This window comes from Anser anser (assembly GCF_964211835.1).
Source record: "Anser anser genome assembly, chromosome: 2".
Lineage (NCBI taxonomy): Eukaryota > Metazoa > Chordata > Aves > Anseriformes > Anatidae > Anser > Anser anser.
In genome coordinates this window covers 30000568-30008700 of record NC_139721.1, presented here as the reverse complement: position 1 = coordinate 30008700, position 8133 = coordinate 30000568, and the positions used below count along the sequence as shown (strand labels likewise).

At 40.5% G+C, this 8133-nt stretch overlaps 1 long non-coding RNA gene across 1 annotated transcript; it reads right to left on the bottom strand.

The window, feature by feature from the left end:
• Positions 1-288: 288 nt before the first annotated feature.
• LOC310895663 lies at positions 289-6691 on the bottom strand. The gene is made up of 3 exons (XR_014580835.1): positions 2585-6691; positions 483-697; positions 289-373 (listed from the first exon to the last, which is right to left on the bottom strand). It is a non-coding gene; the product is annotated as an uncharacterized lncRNA (long non-coding RNA).
• Between the last annotated feature and the right edge of the window lie 1442 nt (positions 6692-8133).

The window sequence follows — 8133 nt, the reverse complement described above, 5'->3', positions numbered from 1 at the left end:
TTCCCTTCCCTTCCCTTCCCTTCCCTTCCCTTCCCTTCCCTTCCCTTCCCTTCCCTTCCCTTCCCTTCCCTTCCCTTCCCTTCCCTTCCCTTCCCTTCCCTTCCCTTCCCTTCCCTTCCCTTCCCTTCCCTTCCCTTCCCTTCCCTTCCCTTCCCTTCCCTTCCCTCCAATGCATATTTCAGATTGCAAGGGAAAGACAATGGTGTGACAGTAAGCACTGTTCTTCATTATTAATCCATTTATATCTCAAAGAAGTTTATCATAGAAAAATGACACAAAGAGGAACAGTGAGGGTCTTTCATGGATCCTTTATTCCCTTCTTCTATCCCAAAGCTGTATCAATGATCCTGTGTTGTCCCAGCCTGTCTTGTCCCTGAAAAACAGCAATTGAGCTAGTTTAACAACATTTTGTCTAATGGAGATTCCACGTCCTTCCTTCATGATGTTTTTCATATATTGAAGAAAAATGATAGGTTCCTTACTTTGTTGCAAAGTTTGTCCCTGGCATCTATCTTATAAACTGATATGGGTGCCAACATCTGGATTAAGGTTGTCTTCTTGCCATTCCTGACAAGTGCACAGTTACTTTGGTGGCAACTCCATCTCTTGAAGAGTTTCTCCTTCCATGGCTTTGCTTCCACCTTTCCTACAGGCTCTGTCCATGCACACAAGACATCTCCATCTGGCCATCTGCCATCTGCATTGTTAACAAGAAGCAGGGACTGTTAAAGTCTTACCATCAACCTGATTGTTTCTCCAGGTTCTGTGTACTCTATGTTTATACGAGGCAGGGTCTAGTTGGACTTGGGTTGTAGCACAACAGCGTGATGAGGCCGCCCCGGTCACTGGTGGTGCTGTGCCCTACAAAGTGACTGTGCTTGTCTGCTGACCCAACAGGTCATAATTTCTTGGCTTCCCTGGAAGCCTGAGTGTTCACATGGGAAAATGAGAATATGGTACTGCGTGGAATGAATCAATCCAGTTTCCATTTTTAACTGCACTTACACTGTTTAGGGTAGGGATCAAGAAACAGAACTTGTTCTTCAGCAAATCCTGAATAGTTTTACTCCCACCACCAAATATATTACTTTTCCATATGACAAGTATTTACTCCTATCTCTGATGGCATACTGCTTACACCTTGGTTACCAAGGGAGATCAGTTTTCTTCCTGCCATTGTACTAGCAGCAGTCTCACAAAATATTTCTCTTACAACCTTCTACAAATGGACACCTAACAATGGTCCCTCAGACAAGCAACTAGAGATAAGCAGTCCAAGTAAAATGACCATTTGGAAAGTCTGAGAGTAGCTTTGGGAGTGACATAGGGTGTCTTCCTCTCATTCTTCCTCTAGAGACTTATATCTTGCAGTTAATGTACCTCAGACTTTATCCTTTCATTGTAGAAACCTAGCTATAGCCCAGCCTAGCTATAGACAGGAGTTATATCATCTGTGGCACACCATGGGGGCTGATCCATCTCACCTAAACTAACGTGAAGCACCCAGCTGAGTTGCTGTGCTCCTGCACAAGCAGTGGAGAAGGGCAGACGTGACCTGGAAATGCCAGCTAGCAGATTTTGTGGATTAAACTGCCAGCTGCCAAGCCCACTGCAAACACATTTTGTTGTCTTCCATAGACTCACAGTGGTGCAGTGTAACACCAGAAGCCATGATACAGTAGGACGTACACGTCATACCCATCACCCAACAAATCTCACAGAAGCTGTGTGAATCACACCACGTACTCTAATTCATGAGTCACACTAAGTATGTACAAGCCATGCATATATATATCTGTATTTAATAGGTCTGTTACCTAGCTGTGTGAACTTGTTTAGTTATGAAATAAATGGGTTTTGTTTTATGATATCCCTTTTTAAATATCTTCTGATGGCATTTTGTGTTAAGGGACAAATGCATAGAAATAGGTACTGTAATTAATTTACCTGTCTCTGAGAGAGTTTTGTACTATGTTGGATTCCATTGTTTCAATTTCTTTTAGAGATTGCTAAAAGCCATTGCATGTGGTTATCTCCAACATCAAAAGCAGTTTTCTCGCAAGAGCCTCCAACACAGGAGGGGCTTGACATTTTGCATGCTTGAGTCACTAGCCTGGGTGACTGATGAATCGCAGAGTCACAGAAAGATTTGGGTTGGAAGGGAACTTAAAGTTCGTCTAGTTCCAACACCCTGCCATGGGCAGGGACACCTCCCACTACACCAGGTTGCTCCAAGCCCCGTCCAACCTGGTCTTGAACACCTCCAGGGATGGGGCAACCACAGCTTCTCTGGCTAAAATGTGCCAGTGCCTCACCACCCTCTGAGTGAAGAATTTCCTCCTAACATCTAATGTAAACCTACCCTCTTTTACTTTAAAACCATTATTCTTTGTCCTATCATTATCTGCCCAAGTAAAAAGTTGCTTTATTTTATTTATTTATTTTTTTTTTAGTAAGCCCCCTCTAAGTACTGAAAGGCTGAAAGGCAAGAGCCATGCTTTGTAGCAGCAAGCAGGTTGTGACTTTAAAGGTGCGGGCTCCCAGGCAGTCAGCCAGCATAGCTTATGCTATCATTGCATCTTACCATGACTCCCAATTGTCTTGATAAGTATGAGGCAGGTGTCTTGTCTTGATCTTCTCTTTCTACTAAGCTCGCACAATGCAAGGGATCTTGCTAGGCTATTAAAACAGGCTTCTTCACAGAGCAGTTCAGTTGGTTCTATGGTTTGGGAAACATCCACATTTTTCTGTTGAATATAGGGGAAGTCTTGGGTGGCACGATATTGTTGAAATGACACATTTCAAGGATGACTATGTTAAGAGCCAATAATAAACCAATCTTTTTTTTTTTTTTTTTTTTTTTTTTTTTTCCCCCAAGATACAGGATTGCCTCAATCAACAGAATTGACCCAAACCAGGTATGCCTTTAAGTTGTTCTTGTCATGCCAGGTTGATGCCATCACCCACAGCTCCTGTGCTCACCTCCTTTGTCACAAACAGGCCTGAGCACCTTACCCCAACACCTATAACCACCCAGTCCCACCTCACCTCAGAAGTTTTTAATACAGCTGAACTTCTACATCACTTATGTTATGGGGTACAAAGGGTAAATGCCTCACACGGACATGCCACATCCCCAGGGAAAGAATTTGCTCAGCAGCACCTATTTTTCTGGCTATTGTAGTAACTATCTTCCAGCAGGTAATACTGAATCCCTCCTTCCTTTCCCCGACCCACCCCCTACTTCCTCTTCCTCTAAAATATTTGCATTTTTCTGCCAGAACCACTAGGTGTCACAAGTACTCACATCTAAACTGTAAAATAATATTATTCCAGAGATCTTGACATTATTCTTATAGAGGGGGCCAAGAACTGGGTCATAGACTTGCTGTAAATGTGGGTGCTCCTGGATGTAATAAAAAAGCCAAACATATATCAAGCTGGTTCTTATAGAAAAGATCCATAGTGCTTTGTGGCAAACCATTTAGTATACAAGGGAAATATGTCTGTCATTGAAGTGCCTTAATTCAGCAAAGCATAGAAAACTAATGACTTGTTTGTGACATGAAAGCTCAACAAAGTATATCTAACAGGAGGAAATAGGCTGGTGAAACAGGGTGTGCGAAAGTAGAGTACAGAAAGAGCTCCACACTGAAAAACTCACGGTTAAGGAACAGAACAATCCTCAGGTTAAATTTAGATGATTTTCAAACCTTAACTGAGTAATTCATGGCACTAATGAGACATATCTTCCTGTTCTTCCCACCCTTGTTCCCATCTGTCTGTTTATAAACTGATCAATCATTCCTGCCTAGCAGTATGAGTTTTACACTAGCTGGGAAGATATATTCTCAGCTTCCCAGCGGGACTCACGATACACCACTAGTTGAGTCTTTGGGAGCCTGAGACACTGATCTTTCCTGAAGATGACATTTCATTTTTTCAAATGTTAGGAAATAGATTAGTTTTCTTTTCCTTAACCCTGTAAAACCTCTCCCCCATCCCTGTAGGCCCCTTCTCATCTATTTTAAAAAATCTTTGTGAACTGTGTGCCAATGACTCTGTATCCCAGGGTCTCCCAGATAAATGGCTTCATTTCTTTTATCATTTTAATCAATTTGAGAACACAAAGAAAGATGTGTGGGACACACATTTGCTGAAGGAATCATGGAGTCATAGAATATCCTGGGCTGGGAGGGACCCACAAGGATCACTGAGTCCATCTGGCTCCGCACAGGACCACCCAAACACCAAACCATGCCTGTGAGAGCATTGCCCAGACCCTTCTTGAATCCCTTCCCTCGACAGGCTGGCAACGCTGGGCTTGATGCACCCCAGGGTACGATTGGCCCTTCTGGCTACCAGGGCACACTGGTCTTTTCTTAGTGTACTCACAAATAGGGTTTCCATCTTTTTATTTTATCATTTTCCTGAAAATTAGCACTGTTTTGTACACTGAAATCTAAAATATTACATGCAGTTAGGGACTTGATCAAATATGGTATTACTGCATGGCATTCAAACAGACAGTCAGTGTTATAAATCTGGAACTGCCAATTATATTGTCATTTTTAGCTGGCAATATGAGAGCATAATGGCTTTAGGCTATTCCAGATGGTGAATTTAGGCACTGAAAGGTACTGCACTGCTCCTAGAATAGAATACATAACACTGGAAGAAGCAAAGACCATTCACTCCTTCTGTAAAACAGTGTTTCAAAAATAAGGATTAACATCACCGCAGAGCTGTGAGTTATTGCTTAATAAAACTGCATAATTCTTATTAGTCACACTGTGCAGTGCACTATCAGTCAAATGAATCACTCATGCGAGACAGCTAATTTGGTCCCAAATGCACTATTTAGAATGAATGCTGAATGTTCCTAACTATTATTAAGTAGCCACCTGCTGCACATTTATGACATTATATTTTGTATATTGTTGCAATAATCTAAACTGCACTTAAAGGTAGAGTCCAATTCCAGATAATGTTTTGTTAATAACCTCCCATGTAAACAAGCACAATCAATTATGGCCAGAGGTAATTACAGTTGAATCATTTTCTTACAACAATATTTAAATTAAAAAAAAATAATCAGATTGATTCAGAAAGATTTCAGACTTCACTTGTATTTAGATGAAGGTGTGTCCTGAACCATAATAGGTGCAATTACAGAGATAAGATTAAGGAGGTGCCAGCTTTCTTATGCTTTTATACATGTTTTTGGAGTGTCTTTGTAACAAGGAAAAAATTTTGTATGCTGTCTGTGCAGAACAGACATTTCCCAGGCAGGCTCAACAGAAATCTCTTCATCTCCCTTTATGGAGCCTTGACTTTTTAGAGATATTTCCTCTATTTACCGACCAGAAACAATAACAGGGGGTGGGGATAAAAAGAAAAAAAGAAAAAAGAAAAAAAAAAAAGGAAAAAAAAAAGAATGTTGCATTTTGTTACCACTGGGGTGTGCCACTTAAAAGGATTATGTTTTCTGGCCAGTAATTCCTTCTCCTATGGCTTTACGCTGGACCAGCGCCCTTTCCATCCATCTGGCACTTTTCATACATGAAATCAAAACACTTAGCAAAATGCTCCTATCAGTCATTGCTCTCTCCTTCTAAAAGAGAGGAAAAGAAGGGTGAAGAGGTGTTGTTTCTTGTCCAATGCCACATAAGCATAGCAGTCAAAGACCATAGGACACAGTCCATGTCCCCTCCAGCAAGATTCATTGCACCTGAAGTTTGCCATCTGAAAGCCTGTCCTCTGCTTTAAGCTGAGCAGTTAGACTCTTTTTCTTGTCAGTAGGAAATCTTTGATATTTACAGAGGCCAGTTCATCCTACTTCCCTTGCACATGTATTTTATGGAGAATTTTCCCCAAGAATATGCTGCTCTTTCTATCCACTGATGAGGTTGCCCTAGGCAACAAGCCTCTCGGAGATACCCAAGTTGTAGAAGATGACATTTAAGTGAGCTGAGTACCCCCTTTAGTGCACTTCCCAACCCCCTAGACCATGTGCAGCCTAGAGAAGAGAAGCTTTAGGTGCAGCCTTACAATACCCAAGAGGAGATTACCAAGAAAAGAGAGCCAGGCTTCATAGTGATGTGCGTGGCGGGATAATGAGATGCAATGGTCAGAAACTGAAACAGAAGAGTGTCTGACTGATTATAGAGAAAAATGATTTCTCCCCGAGGACAGCCAGACAGTGTAAGAGATTGCCAAGAGAACCACGTGTTCTCTGAACCTGGAGATTTTGATGGCTTGACTTGATGAAGCCCTGAGCTACTCGGTCTCAACACAGACCTGCCCCTGCTTTGAGCAGGAGGTCGGACTGTTGTCTCCCAAAGTCTCTTCAAGCCTAAATGATTGGTGATTCCATGTTGCCTTTCATGCTGGGATATCACACGTGGGATGTCACATCCACACATCAGAGGCATTCTGTGAAGGAAATGTTGATATGGACATTAATGCAGGGGCTAGAAAAGGTTTAACACTGAGGACTATATCGGACGTTAATGAGGCATCAAGGGTCAAGTTTAGGTTCAACTGGCATCTCCAATAACTGAATATCCAGATGCATTTCTGCTTTTTTAAGAACTTGTCACCCACAACAAAGTTGTGGTGCCTTTTGCATAGGAAAAATATAAGAAGTAAAATCCATTTCAGAATATGACTGAGAGTGAAATAAAGAAGTTGGCACAGAAAAAAAAAAGTTAGTATCGATAGGTATAAGGAAACATAGGAAACATAGATAAAGGAGACTCAGATTGTCTGACTGATGAATCGATAGATTTGAATAGACGGACTACATTTTCTTAGCTTTAAAATTTAACATTTCCTCTAAAGACAGTTGTTGAATGAGATTTTTTTTTTTCTGAAAGCACTTGATTTGAAGAAAAAAGTAAATCTATATTACGTCCTAGAATGACAATTTAATGGTATTTTAGGTAGAAAACTAAAAGATATTTTAGTAACAAAGGCCAGTCAGGGAAACGTCAGATAAGCAAATCCCTGAGCCTGCTGGAAATAGGTAATGTAAACTGGTATAAAGATAATTTAAATGATGGATCACTTAAATTCTGTGCAATAGGAGAAATATTTAGACTGTGCCCTAAATTCTGCAGAGAGTTTCAATCTGGAATCCTCTTGACTTTTTGCCTTGAGGAATGATGCTGTGTAAAGTTTGTGCACAAGTTTCTGATTGGCTTTTAGAACAGAAGCATGCATTGAAAAAGAGCCATGTTAATGCCAGATATTGATTTCTCAATGCATTGCTAACGTATTTCCTATTGCAAGTAAATTGCATAAAAATAAAAAATGACTATAAATGGAACAACTCAGTGCACAAGAGCAACATTACATTCCATACCCAGTGATGCTGATGCTTTCAGCTGACTAAGTCTTGTACAGAGGAAATTACTTTCCTTATTAAACAACACATTTCTGTCAACTCATTTTCTTTATCTACTGGATAATAGAAAAGAAAACCATCATGCTAGATTTTTCACAACAGGTTTATTATTCTCCCTCTTTCATTTAGAAATCAGACATATTTCAGATAGCTCCAAATAAAGCAAAGAGGACTACAGTACATGACTGTGACCGGACTAAATTATTATTAATATCTTAACAGACAAATGAGGAAATGCTTTCAACTACAGAAGGTGACCTAATTACAACCATTTGTTGAGCAATAAATAACAGAGAAGAAGGATATTAGAGTGGTTAGTGAGCAAGACTACAAGACACTGACACTAGCATTCTGTATTGCTTTGAGCAAGTACAATTACTTATGCATAGATCTTCAAAGCCATGTGCTTATGTGTCTTTTAACATCTGGCTGTAACCTCTGTGCTTTTCTTTCTCATCTGAAAGATGCTAAGATAACACTTCTCTACCTCACAGGTGCCTTTTGGAGTACTCAATGCACTGAATAAATGGGGTCACGGAAGCAGTTGAGAAAAGAGGCTAAGAGAAGGGGAGAAACTCACTAACGTGTTTTAAAAACTATGCTAATCTCTTCCTCCCACTAATCTGGATTAAAATTAAGCAAATAAACCCACACCTTTCATCATTCCTGCTTAAATAATATTCTTTGCCCCTACACTCCCTAAAATATTAATGTGGCACGTGTAG